We start from the raw sequence: 14,536 nt of genomic DNA, 5'->3' as shown, positions 1-14,536 counted from the left end.
GGCTCCTGCTATGTGTACTGCTGCCCACCAAAGGTCTGTACATTTGGCTTGAAATGCTTTGATTATGTTGAACTAATACAAATTTGAATCATTTGACAGACTCCAGATTTGTATTTGTTCCAAGGGTGTTTATTTAGGTGCTCATAAGTAGAGGGGGATGTGCAATGGGCTGGGCTGATGGTGGAGGAAAGTCCAGGGTAGAGTCCAGTCTCTTGGTATCACAGGTGCATTGTCCAATGGGGAACAGGAAGGGGAGCAATGGCAGTTCAAGGTGGACAGGGTGACAGAGAGGGACAGAAGGGTGACAATCAGGAAAGTCCTATTTCCTGGCGGGGGTCTTGGCAATGTTCTCTGGCTTCTGCCTGGATCTCAGGGACCATTTGCAGGGGTGGGGTGCTGGTGGCCTGTTATTCCTGTGGTGGGGCCTCCTGTCCACTAGCACCGGTGGAGGTGGAAGGCTGTTCATTGGTGTGGCTAATGTCAGGGGCCCATTGGTGTGCCACTGCCTCCCTCATGGTGTTGGCCATGTCACCCAGCACCCCTTTAATGGTGACCAGGATGGTGTAGTTGAGTTTGAGGTCCTCCCTGATCCTTAGGTACTGTCCCTCCTGCAGCTGCTGGGTCTCCTGCAACTTGGCCAGTATCTGGCCCATCGTCTCCTGGGAATGGTGGTATGATCCCAAGATGTTGGTGAGTGCCTCCTGGAGAGTGGGTTCCCTGGGCCTGTCCTCCCCCTGTCGCACAGCAGTCCTCCCAGCTTCCCTGTTGTCCTGTTCCTCTGTCCCCTGAACCGTGTGCCCACTGCCACTGACCCCAGGTCCCTGATCGTCCTGTGTTTGTGGGGTTGCCTGGGGTCCCTGTAGTGGTGGGCACACTGCTGATTGACGTGTCCTGGGGACAGTGGCATGGACCCACTGGGTGGGTGCTGTGGTGGTGTTTCCTGAGGGGGGAGGCTCTGTGGTGGGTTGGGACTGTGGCAGGGGAACCGACTGTCCAGAGGTCCCTGATGGGCCAGGTTGGTCATCCTGATCCAGGCGTGCAGAGCTGCTGTCGTCACTGTGGGCCTCTTCTGGGGAGGACTGGATGTAGCTGGCACCTCCTCTCCGGTGACGTTGAGTAGGGGTCCTGTGGGGATGCAAATGCAGTGTTAGTGTATCTGCGTGTGCCATCTTGTGCATGGGTGTGTTTCCCTGTATGGTTGTGATTTCCCTGTCAGCTTTGCCTTGTGTTGGTGGTGATTTTGTGGGCTGTGTGAGTCTCTCTACTGGGCATGCTGTGGTGATGGGTGTCCATGCAAGTCTGTGATGGGGGTCCATGCATTGGTGTTACATGCAGGGCTTGGTATTGGGGTGGGTGGGTTGTGATAGTGGGGTATGTGTGAGGTGGTGTAGTGATGGGGGTGACGGTAGGGGTAGGAGTTTGTGATGGCATGCAGGTAGGGTGGGGGATATAGTAGTAAAGATTTGACTTACCAGAGTCCAGTCTTCCTGCCACTCCTGTGAGGCCCTCAGGATGCATGATCACCAAGACTTTCTCCTCCCATGTTGTTAGTTGTGGGGGAGGAGGTGGGGGTCCACCGCCAGTCCTATGTACTGCTACCTGGTGTCTTGCAACCAGGGAACGCACCTTCCCCCGTAGGTCGTTCCATCTCTTCCAGATGTCATCCCTAGTTCTTAGGTGCTGTCCCACGGCGTTGACCCTGTCCACGATCCTCCGCCATAGCTCCATCTTCCTTACAATGGACGTCTGCTTCACCTGTGATCCGAATAGCTGTGGCTCTACCCGGATGATTTCCTCCACCATGACCCTTAGCTCCTCCTCTGAAAACCTGTGGTGTCTTTGGGGTGCCATGGATGTGGTGTGAGTGATATGTGTGAGGATGTGTGGGGTGGTATGTGGGATGATGTGTTGGGGTGTGTGGTGTGAGGTGCGTGGATGGTGAATGGGTGATGGTGTTCTGTGGCTCAGATTGAGTGGGTGCTCCTGGCTTGTGTGTCTCTCTGTTCGCAATCTTTTTTTTCATTGAAAGGGTTGTGGGTAATGTGGGTGTGTGTTTTATAGTGGTGTGGGTGTGTGGGTGTGGTGTGTGCATATGTGTCAGGTGTGTGTATTTCAAATTGTCCAATGTGGTGTAGTTTTGTTAGTGTGTGTGTATTTTGAGTGCAGCGGTGTGTACCGCCAATGGTTTACCGCAGTTGAAAGACCACTGCGGTGATTCGTGGGTTGTGATACTATGGGCGTATTCCTGTTGGCTTATCGGTGTGGGTTTTGCTATTGCCATTTTATCACTGACCTTTGGTCTGGTGGACTTGTGTGGGTGTCTGTATAGTGTCCGATTTCTCTGTGTGGGTCATAGCACCCGTAGCGGATTACGGCCGTGGTCACGGTATGTTGGCGGCCATCAGCACGGCGGCATTTACCGCCAGGGTTGTAATGAGGGCCTATGTATGCAGGTGTACTTTCTGGCAAGGCAATTTCTCCTATTCTAACTGGAATGAAAGCATCTCCTCTCAACACACTTTTTAATTCTTTGAGAAACTTCATTTTCACTCTTAAACTACAAATTAAATCCAAAGTAGGAAGTATTTCAATCCCAAAACCCTTTGCACTTGCTACCCTCAACGAACAGCTTTTCTCGGTTGTCTACCAATCCTTGTAATCTACAATGACGTCACGCTCACTAACACAGCGGCTGACAATGCCTCGTGGTTCGTCTTTTACACTAACATCATACAGCTAAATGTAAATATTGAGAGCACCAAAAATCAACAAAAAACAACTTGTCTACGTACTATAGATAGAACTAAATTTCTACTGTGGCCTTTCGCACAACAGCTACTCTTCCACTGTGGCTTTCTCTCATGCACAAGTAAAATTCAACCTGCAAATTTCACTCTTGATTAATACCAGATCTTCCTTGTGCATTCAAGAATCACCCAGTACCTGTCAACTTAGCACTCACTGAACATACACTTGGAGTAAAACTACTTTGTGTTATCAACGTCAACCCCAGTTGATCAACACCAACACCGCAGACAAGTAAACAACAACAAACAAGTGTCTTGTACACTTGTACAATACTCTGGAGTCTTAGACCTCAAAGGTTCAGTTACAACAACAACCATGTGGGAAATTTGAGCACAAAGCGCCACACCCATTTGAAGTTCAACAACTTTTCTACTCTTACCCTTTGGAGTGCACAAACTCCCTATTTCACTCATATATCACAATTCACCTGCGATGTGCCAAAGCAGTGCAAGCACAAACCTTATTCAAAACTCATACAACACTGTGAACACTGGGAACATACTAATAGCAATTAAACAAGCAATGGCAAAATCAAGTAACCAGATTTCATGGATGATCCCTCTCCGATTGAGGCAAAATCTAATCAAAGCAGATGATCTCTCTCCTATTGAGATGAAACCATTCTCTGCTACCAAATTCTGATGGTGCGTGAATTCCTAAATTAAGTTTAGGTGACATCTACTACCCTCAGAGGTTGACTCAAATCGTTTGACTCAGACAGGAGTAATAAGATCATCAGATTCAACAATTGAAACCAATAGCCATGAATAAAAACAAATTTTAATAAGGAGTCAGTAATTTATACGCACCATGATCTCTATGGTCATGAATCACCACACCAATTTAGCAAAGTTAAAAAATATATTGACACTGCTAAAGTCACGAAAATTGTACACAAAATCAAATGATAGCAATACAGAAACAACACAGAGGGGGTCATTACAACCCTGGCGGACGGTGTTAAAGGTGCGGTAATACCCCAAACAGGCCGGCGGAGAAAAAAAGGGAATCATGACCCTGGCGGAAACCCCAACAAAGACAGCCACTTTAACACATCGCCCGCCACGGCGGTACAGACAAGCAGCGCGGCGGTCACCGCCAACAGACAGGCGGAAGACAATTTACCGCCCATAGTCTCACAACCCGCCAATCCGCCACCTTTTCCGGGGCGGATTCACCGTGGATAAAAACACGGCGGAAACAGTTACTGCAATGGGAAAACACTCACCTGAACACATCCCACGAGGAAGGAGGACTCCATGGAGCCGGAATTACAAATCCTACCGGCCCTTGTATTCCTACTCATTTACGAAGAGCAAAGCCGGCGCCGGCGAAGACAACGGTGAGTACTACACCTACGACATAGGGGAGGCAAAAGTTAGGGGGACACACACGAAACAATCCCACCCCTACCTCCACCCTCGCATATTACAACACACACACCAATGCATTCACAAACATCACAGTAACAACCCACAACCCCCCCGGAAGAATGCAAAGACAAAACAAAATCAGTTCAAACATTGTAATGTATCAATATACATGTTCCAAAAATACACAGATATAATATAAAATCATTCAAGAGTATATACATTACGAGAAGTAGTGTAGATATGCACATATCAGTGTTGTGCACCACTAGTCCAAAAATGCATGGGCGAGGCCCACAAAAGATACCTGTCCACAAACGGAGAGAACACTGCTGGGGCATCAGATAGAAATACTATAGGCACCTCAGGGGGAAGGGAAGGGGGGGCACCTCAGCCGGATGAGTGCAAAGCCAGATCCACAACGGGGCTCCATGACCATTGATGTATCCTGGGGAGTACAAAGCCACAGTCTCTCAAGTCTCTACAGTGGGTGGTTTGCCCACTGTACCATCCTGGGGAGTGCAAAGCCACAGTCTCTCAAGTCTCTACAGTGGGTGGGTTGCCCACTGTACCATCCTGGGGAGTGCAAAGCCACAGTCTCTCAAGTCTCTACTGTGGGTGGTTTGCCCACTGTACCATCCTGGGGAGTGCAAAGCCACAGTCTCTCAAGTCTCTACAGTGGGGGGGTTGCCCACTGGACCATCCTGGGGATTGCAAAGCCACAGTTTTGCAAGTAGATAACAGGCTCCACTGGTTCTGGAGGGGGACTGGTGCCCAGACTGGATTAGTCTCCCCGTGACAGTTCCTGTCCCGTCACTGTCCCAGCTGCACATGGGATAACGATGCTTGATGTGGCGGCCTTTTCATTCTTCCACGGTGCATGCCCTGTTCAGCGGTGCTTTGCGATGGCGGTCTCTGGACTGTTCAGCGGTGCTTTGCCATGGTGCTTCTGGACTGGCATTGGTGTGTGGCATGACGTTCTCTGTACTGGGCATTGGTGTGTGGCATGACGTTCCCTCATTGCCCAGCGGGGCTGTGGCAGCCATGGCCCTCCTGGGAACTGACTCCGGCGATGGCGGTGGCATTGACTCGGGCGGTGGTCTCCTGACCAGCGACGATACTTGGGCCCTCCTGGGCACTGACACTGGCGGTGGTCTCCTGACCAGTGACGATACTTGGGCCCTCCTGGGCAATGACTCTGGCGGTGGTCTCCTGACCAGTGACGATACTTGGGCCCTCCTGGGCACTGACTCTAGCGGTGGTCTCCGGACCAGTGACAATACTTGGGCCCTCCTGGGCAATGACTCTGGCGGTGTTCTCCGGACCAGTGACGATACTTGGGCCCTCCCTGGCACTGACTCTGGTGGTGGCGGTGGTCTCCGGACCAGTGACAATACTTGGGCCCCCCTGGGCACTGACTCTGGCGGTGGTCTCCTGACCAGTGACGATACTTGGGCCCTCCTGGGCACTGACTCTGGTGGTGGTCTCCTGACCAGTGACGATACTTGGGCCCTCCTGGGCACTGACTCTGGCGGTGGTCTCCTGACCAGTGACGAAACTTGGGCCCTCCTGGGCAATGACTCTGGCGGTGGTCTCCTGACCAGTGACGATACTTGGGACATCCTGGGCACTGATTCTGCTGGTGGTCTCCCGACCAGTGACGATACTTGGGCCCTCCTGGGCAATGACTCTGGCGGTGGTCTCCGGACCAGTGACGATACTTGGGCCCTCCTGGGCACTGACTTTGGCGGTGGCGGTGGTCTCCGGACCTGTGACGATACTTGGGCCCTCCTGGGCACTGACTCTGGTGGTGGCGGTGGTCTCCGGACCAGTGACGATACTTGGGCCCCCCTGGGCACTGACTCTGGCGGTGGTCTCCTGACCAGTGACAATACTTGGGCCCTCCTGGGCACTGACTCTGGCGGTGGTCTCTGGACCAGTGATGATGGTGCTGGCGGTGGCGTCCCGACCGCCGGGAAGGATGCCGCCCTTCTCCGCCGTGATGCTCACACCAGGCTATGCAGACTTCCTCTGGCCCTTCACCACCTTTGGAGGAGTCACAGCTGACTCTGCAATCCCCCTGGGACCCCTGTGAGTTGTTTTGCCTCCAGGAGTCTTCACAGGGTCCTGTCGGCCACTTTCCAATTTCAGAGCCTTTACAGGGGGTGGGCTGCCAGTGCCTTGGCTCCAGGTCACACTGCCTGCCCTGGTGGCCGGTGCACTCCACACACCTTGAACAGGCACCACTGGTACTGATGGCTTTTTGGCTGAGGCGCTACGACGTGACTGATGAATTGGAGGGGGGGTGGGGGCAAAAAGGTCAACTTTGCAGAGGGACAGTTTCTGACGAACACTGGGATGGGTAGTTGGAGGGGGTCTGGGAGTGGTGGAAGAGGAGGTGGTTGTAGGAGGTGTCACTTTAGGTGTTTTGGGTGCAGGTGCAGGTACTGGAGGCTGTCGTGAGGTGGATAAATGTTGGGTGTGTGGGTGCCCGCATTTGTGTACTTTGGGATGGGGCGTCACAGACACACTGGGAGAGGACACAGGGGACGTGTAAATGGGAGTGGAGGTGGTGAGTGCAGGTGAGTGGGGTGTGGTGCTGGGTGTTCTGGTGCGACTCCTGGTGCCTGTAGATGTAGTGCATGCAGGTGAGAGTGTAGACGAGACTGGAGACGACGAGGAGGGGGACACAGTGGAGGCAGTGGATGTTGCTGTGTCTGCATGTGTGTGATGCTTGTGTGTGTGCCTGTGGGTTGTGTGGTGCCTATGTTTGCCAGAGCTTCCCTTGTGTGTTGACGTGTGTGCATGCTGGTCTGTAGGTGTGCTTGGGATAGGCTGGAGTACAGGGGATTGGGTCTGGGTGGAGGAGGTTGTAGGGGGGAGGCTAGACACAGGGACAATGGCTGCCATCAGTGATGAGGCCAGAGATTGAAGGGTTCGCTGAAGGACAGCCTGACCAGAATGAATGCCCTCCAGGAATGCATTACCGTGTTGCAACTCCCTTTCTACACCCTGGATGGCATTCACAATGGTAGACTGCCCAACAGTGAGTGACCTGTGGAGGTCAATGGCCTCCTCACTGAGGGCAGCAGGGGTGACAGGGGCAGGGCTTGAGGTGCCTGGGGCGAAGGTGATGCCCACCCTCCTGGGTGAGCGGGCACGGGGCGAACGCTGAGGGGCTGCTGGGAGGGCGGTGCTGGTAGGGGAGGTGGCGGCTGTACCTGTAGAAGTGAGGTGCACAGATGGTGCCACCACCACAAGGGAGCTCCCATCGGCAGACGAGTCCGTGTCGCTGGTTGGTGATCCGGTGGCCGACGTGAAGCTCCCCTCACCCTCCGTCCCACTGGTGCATTCTGAGTCCGTGGTGTGGCCCTCCATGGCCATGTGGGATGCAGCTCCCTCGTGCCCCGGTGCCACTGTACCTCCGCCTGATGATGCTGATGCACAAAAGAACAGGGAGAGCACAAAAGGGGGGGGGGAGACAGAAGAAAGACAGGTTGAGTGCATGGCATACCGCTACCGTTGGCGAACAATACAGACACAGCAGCCCCTTGCACTACGCCATGCTCCTGGCCTCTGCAGATGCAATTTCTGGGATCTGGCCTACATGGCTATGGTGGACATCTGCACACATGGATGCCACAGGGGCATCTATACCTGTACTTGGCACTCTACTGCGGTGGGGTAGAGTGCCACATGGCCTGCATTACGGAGGGGCCTAGTCTACGTATTTCTGCCTGGCCTAGGTACACCCACAGGCCTCCTCCCCCACCCAGTCCCCTCCAATGCGCGCAAAGTCCGCAGAATGAGAGAGTACTCACCCCCTTGTGTCTGCTGTGATGCCCTCAAGCGCCCATCCAACTCAGGGTAGGCCACTGCCAGGATCCTGAACATCAGGGGGGTCATGGGGCGATGGGCACCCCTCCCACGTTGGGAGGCCATCCCCAGCTGAGCCTCCGCCGTCTTCTTGCTCCAACGGCGAATGTCCTCCCATCTTTTCCGGCAGTGGGTGCCCCGTCTCTGGTGTACCCCCAGGGTCCGGACGTCCTTGGCGATGGCACGCCAAATGTCCTTCTTCTGGTGGGCGCTGACCTACATGACATGCACAAGGGAAGAAGCAAAGTCATTACCAACTGCACGTCGATGTGAGTGGCCCCCCTCCCTACCCTAGCCATGTGGCATATTCATTCACATGCATTCATGTTCCCTGAACTATGCCCCCTTCCCTCTTACAACCAGCCCTCTCCACCCAGGCCTAGCCTATACAACGTGCTACCTGTGTACTAACCTGTAGGTCTGGAGGACCGTAGAGTAGCGTTTACTGGGGAGGACTCCGTCTACCAGTTTCTCCAACTCCTGAGCAGTGAAGGCAGGGGCCCTTTCCCCAGACGCAGCAGCCATCGTCGCTTCCAGACCGAGGTCTCAGCAGCACTTGCAGTGTAGGTCCTCTCCTGTCGAAGATCAGGTATCTAGTGATTGAACAGATAGAAAATGGTGGTGACGTCCCCGGCGGCGACGTCCGCGGTGGTGTGTATCATCACCGCCGGCGCACTTGTTCATTGGCTCCTGGGACCCATAGGGTCCAATGTTAACCAATGCAGCATTGCGCCATGGTCTACGACCGCCTACCGCGACGGTGTGCAACGGCAACGCAGTTACCCCACAATCCCATTGTCCCAGTTTAGAGGTCAGGCAGCCCCCATTTCAGGGACCCACATGGCTTCATTTACTCCTGCGTCACACATAGCTAGGCCTCCACTCAACACACATACAGGAAGGGTTTTGTGCTTGGTGTCGTCTTCTGTGTAACTGTGGGTACATACCTGGAAAAAAATTGACTCGGTCGTCGCTGTTGTCATTCCTAGGCGCCGTCAGCTGGGACATTTGAGAAGATGGCAGAATCCTCCGGTGTACCGACCGCTGGTGGACCTGTTGACAATGGAGGAGCGACATTTAATCGTCACCTACAGGTTTGACCGTGCCACAATCCACGAACTATGTACCCAGTTGGAGCCAGATCTGATGTCACCAATCCGCCATCCCACTGGAATCCCCCCTGACGTGCAGATACTGTCAGTGCTCCATTTCCTTGCAAGTGGGTCTTTTCAGACAAGGTTACAGGTGCTATTGATGGGACCCATGTAGCTCTGCCCCCCCCCACCCCCACAGGAGTGAACAGGTGTACAGGAACAGGAAGAGTTATCATTCAATGAATGTACAGATGGTATCTTTGGCAGACCAGTACATCTCCCAGGTAAATGCTATGTTCCCTGGCTCAGTGCATGACGCCTACATCCTGCGGAATAGCAGCATCCCTGATATGATGGGTCAACTCCAGAGGCACCGGGTGTGGCTATTAGGGGACTCTGGTTACCCCAACATGTCCTGGCTATTGACCCCAGTGAGGAATCCCAGGACCAGGGCAGAGGAACGCTACAATGAGGCCCATGGGCGGACTAGGAGGGTGATCGAACGCACCTTCGGCCTCCTTAAGGCCAGGTTCAGGTGCCTCCATATGACAGGTGGTTCCCTATTCTACTCACCGAAGAAGGTGTGCCAGATCATCATTGCCTGCTTGATGCTTCACAATCTTGCTTTGCGACGCCAGGTGCCTTTTCTGCAGGAGGATGGTCCAGATGACAGTGTTGTGGCAGCTGTGGAGCCTGTGGAGCCTGTGGACAGTGATGAGGAGGAAGCTGAGGAAGAAGACAACGACAACAGGGAGTCAGTCATACAGCAATATTTCCAGTGACACACAGGTGAGAACATTTTCATTTTTACCATTACATTCACTGTCACACGTCTTCCTCTATCCTGTGTGTAATTTCATAGCATTATTTGGTAACTGAGTTGTTCCTTTCCTTTCCATTACGGTTTCGCAGGTGTGGTTACCAATATGTGTCATCTGCATTCATCCTTCAAGGACTTGTGATGTATGACATAGGTATGTTGCCTTTACAACTAGAAACACATTTTGACACTGTCATTGATAATACATTTTACCAAATCATAGACTGACTCAACATTGTTTTGTGGTTCAAGGGTGTTTATTTAAGTGCTCAAAAATGGAGGGGGGTTGTAAAATGGTGAGGGGTGATGGTGGAGGAATGTCCATGGCAGAGTCCAGTCTCACAGGTGCACTGCCCATATGGGCATAGGAAGTGGAGCAGGGGTAGTTAAAGTATGGACAGGGTAACAAAGTGGGACAGTGGGAGGACAATCAGGGTGGTCTCATTTCCTGGTGGGGGTCTTGCCATCTTGCTCAGTCCTGTTCCTGGATCTCAGGGACCGCTTGCGGGGTGGTTGTCCGTCTGCAGGGGGTGGGGTGCTGGTGTGGTGGTCCTGTGGCGGGGTGTCCTGTCCACTAGCGCCGGCTGAGGTGGTGGGTAGTTCATCGTCCATGCTAGTGTCAGGGGCCCCTTGGAGTGCTACGGTGTCCCTCATGGTCTGCTGTATGTCCTTCAGCACCCCTACGATGGTGCCCAAGGCAGAGCTGATGGTCCTGAGCTCCTCCCTGAACCCCAAATACTGTTCCTCCTGCAGGCGCTGGGTCTCCTGAAACTTGACCAGGACCGTCGCCATCGTCTCCTGGGAGTGGTGGTATGCTCCCATGATGGAGGAGATGGCCTCGTGGAGAGTGGGTTCCCTTGGCCTGTCCGCCCCCTGTCGCACAGCAGCCCCTTCCTACCAAAAACGAAAGCCCATTGTTAAAACTTTCAAACTTTCACGGGGAAGTACAAAATAAGCAAAGTGAAGTAGGCAGTAGATTTCCACTGTGAGCTTTCAATGAAATAACTAATAAACAATGGGTGCAACAATCATTTCAATAGTGTCAGCATACCATCTCAACATTGTACTTGTAGAAAAACACCAAAGCTTAGGCCTTTTGTCTAAAGCTAATGCATGAAAAATGAAACAATGTTATTATTCAAACCATGTTTAGTACATTAATTAATTAATCAAAAATAATTTCAAATCACTAGTTTTATTCATCACTGTTAATAATCATTTGTCAGTATATATTGTTATGATTCCACAAAATATGTTTTCAATGTTATTTATTATTTTACATAGAGCCTGTGGTGGTAGACACCATATCCGCCACATTTCAAACACAAATGCTTACATTTTTAGCACAAATTTCTCTACTTGAGCTATTTTATACGCTTTATTTACTCATAATAATATTAATACTTTTTGCTCTCTAACACCAGTAAAATCCAGCTCTATGTAACATACCTGCCTTTCCTTTGTGCCATACATATGCAAATATTGACCCTTTAATTAGAGAAATCCTATGTAGGCTTTAAGATGTGGCATCCAACAAAGCATATAGAGAATTTACCTTTTTTGATGAAGTTGGGTGTAATGTAAACCCTAAATTCCCTTTCTAAGTTAAGCCTTTGTAAAATCAATTATGACCGATAACTGCAGGGTTCAACATTTGCTTGGTTTTAGAAAGTTTTAATCCCTGACAGATGTTAAGGTTATCCACATGAGGTACATTTGCGTAATAGATCCAAAATGGAAAAATTGTCATAAAGGGTAGGTATTCTTTAGATTAATCCAACATTAGTTGATTTTGGGTGGTTGATACAACGTATTCTGGGTAGTTCTGATTCGAAGAGTCCTTTTACAGTCACAGTTTTGGTCAAAGCTCTATTTCACTAGGTGTGTTTTAGGGTTCGCTATTTCTTTGAAAACAAATACAAAAAACATATCACAATTTTAAAGCCAAAACATCGAGCTGGTAAGTGCATATAGACAAGTATAGATCTACATTGACTCTCCAGTATATATATATATATATATATATATATATATATATATATATATATATATATATATGTATATATATATATATATATATATATATATATATATATATATATATATATATATATATTCACTGACAAAAAATAATGGTTACAGGGACGTTACAGTTAGATTCTGAATTTACCCATACAAAACCTTAGAAATTCAGTAGTTCTTTCAAGTAACTATAACTTGAATCCTACGGTAACTATAACTCGCACCCTTGTCATGCAGCCGGAGGGGGCCAGATGCCCCCCCAACATTTTACATGAAAGAGTTTGGGAGGTGGTAGTCCCCAGTGCAGCGGGGGGGCACAGGCCTCCCCTGCATACAACAATAATAAGTTCCGAGGCATCAGCTGAGTTCCAAGATGACTGACAACACTTCAATGACTTCTGGTGTTTGCAGTGTTATCAGCCAATCGGATCTCCACACAAGATTGGCAGGCGTCACGAATCCTTCACATCCATAGATATACAAATTTGGATTTTCGTTGATGTCTCTAAAACTACTGAACAGAATTACACAAAAACAGCACTCTTTCTGGACCAGGACCTACCTTCCTGTCAAATTTGGTATAATTCCGGCCAGTAGTTTTTGTGCTATTGCTGTACAAAATCCATATGGAAATATGAATGTGGGGAAAATGTGTTTTGGGACCCCCCCTATTTTTCTCACTCCCCTCCCCACCCCCCCGGGATGGATTACCCCAAAAGTTTCCAGACAGCAGCTGATGGAATTGGCAAATTTTAATAAAAAACACTTTTTATATAGAAACTAGGTCCCAGCTATATCTGGCTAGTGGCAACCACCACTAGGTAATATATATTTATATTTAAGTGCTAGAAGGATAGTCAGTCTTACTGTATTTATTATATACTTCCCGGTGGTATTCAACATTTTGGCTCCGATATTGGGGTACGTTGATATTCCTTACTCAGCATTTTAAAAATCAACCACACTAGTCATATTCTGCAGAGCTCTGGGGAACATGTGTACGTTACTTTGATTTGTTGGTATTAACTCTTGTTCTTCCCTTTACAAGTATGACCTCTTGTTTTCCTCTTTACAGGTTACAATTCATGAAGATAAAGGATGTTATTATTCTGCTGAGTTCAACAAATGAGGGATGCTCATGAAACCACACATATCACCTGCAAAAAAGTCAACTTTTAAGCGATCTCTAAAATGTAATAACATGCAAACTGAAATCATATCACATCTACTTTCTCAAATTAATTTTTTTTTGCCTCTATAAATCTGTCTTTATGCTTAAATCCTGAATTCCCATAACAGAAATGATTGTGCATCAAACCTTTATTTTTTCTTGTCACATTTTATTATATCAAAAAAGACACTTACAGGGCTGGAGTCAAACACACCTTGGTACTCATGTTTGGAAGCATGTACTATTTGTTTTCTGAATTACTATTTAAATATCTTTAATGGAATGTTTGAAAATTACACCTTTGCTAATAAAGGAAATATCCTATTGAAACTGCAATAAAAAAGTGATGTGTAGTTTACTTTGATTTGTTGGATTACTTTGTGTGAGTTGTGTTTTTCCATGAAAAATTATGAAGTGTTACAGGGTTTTGCTTACAGCCTGTTAATATCCCTTCCTGCAAGTATCTATCTAAGCCAAGAGAGGGTTAACATCTGTTAATAAAGCTATGTTTGTGTTCAGAAAGGCGATCATAATTAAGAGCTTTAGGGCTAAGCCCTCCCTCCTGTGATGGTCCAATTGCTGCCCCTTGCCTCTGCTACTAATAGTTTAACTTAACGGTGCTCATGAAAAAACAAATTGTGAGTTCATGAACACTGCTGACAGTGTGCAGGTCAGCCCTGAGCCTCATCACCAGGCTCCTGATGACAGCTGCTGAGGCATGATCCAACTACAGAATGTTTTTTTTTTAAAGCACAGCACACTGCAGTTGGATATTTGGATTGTGCATTTGAGGAGTTAGGAAATTGGGTAATTGATTGAGAGGCTGAAAACATTACTCAAGCAACAACCACCATCCTTGTAGGGGTGAGCCACAAAGGTCACTTAATGAACGTGTGTTAAGATGAACCCTCCAGTACCTTTCCCACACAAGTAGTCAGACTTAACTTGCAGGCACCTTGTAAAGTATTTATGCGGCACACGTACATTAATAAAGTGAAAACGCAACACAAGAAAATCCCAAACAAATGTAGAAAAATAGAGAACATTTTAATAAATTAATAAATAATATGACACCAAAAAAAAAAAAAAATTACATTAGTGAAACTGGAGTTATGTTTTTTTTTTCAAAGTTTTAGTGTAAGATATGGTGCAAAAAATCAAAGCTCCAACCACAGGAATCTGGTCACGCAAAACTAGGGCAAAGTCAAAAGTTAAGGCTGACTGCGATGAAGCTTACATTCAGAGTTAGATAAAATCTAGAAGAAAAGTTCACAAGAAGGTAGAGTTCAGCTGGCCAAGGCGGCAGGTTGTGTCTGAGGATGAGTTATTGTTGCCAGGGAACCGCTGGATGCAGTCTCAGTGAAGCCATCAACAA

The 14,536-nt window shown here is 48.9% G+C and overlaps 1 protein-coding gene across 1 annotated transcript in view; it reads left to right on the top strand.

Moving 5' to 3' along the window:
* The window catches only part of LOC138249255 (putative gastrointestinal growth factor xP4), a 175,554-nt gene extending 162,035 nt beyond the window's left edge, over positions 1 to 13,519 (top strand). The window contains exon 6 of the mRNA XM_069203226.1: positions 13,066 to 13,519. The gene's annotated coding sequence lies outside the window, so the exon portion shown is untranslated. The remainder of the gene's footprint in view (positions 1 to 13,065) is intronic.
* Positions 13,520 to 14,536: the final 1,017 nt, after the last annotated feature.

Source organism: Pleurodeles waltl, chromosome 8 (assembly GCF_031143425.1).
Source record: "Pleurodeles waltl isolate 20211129_DDA chromosome 8, aPleWal1.hap1.20221129, whole genome shotgun sequence".
In the NCBI taxonomy this organism is placed as follows: Eukaryota; Metazoa; Chordata; class Amphibia; order Caudata; family Salamandridae; genus Pleurodeles; species Pleurodeles waltl.
This window is presented reverse-complemented; position numbering and strand designations above follow the sequence as displayed.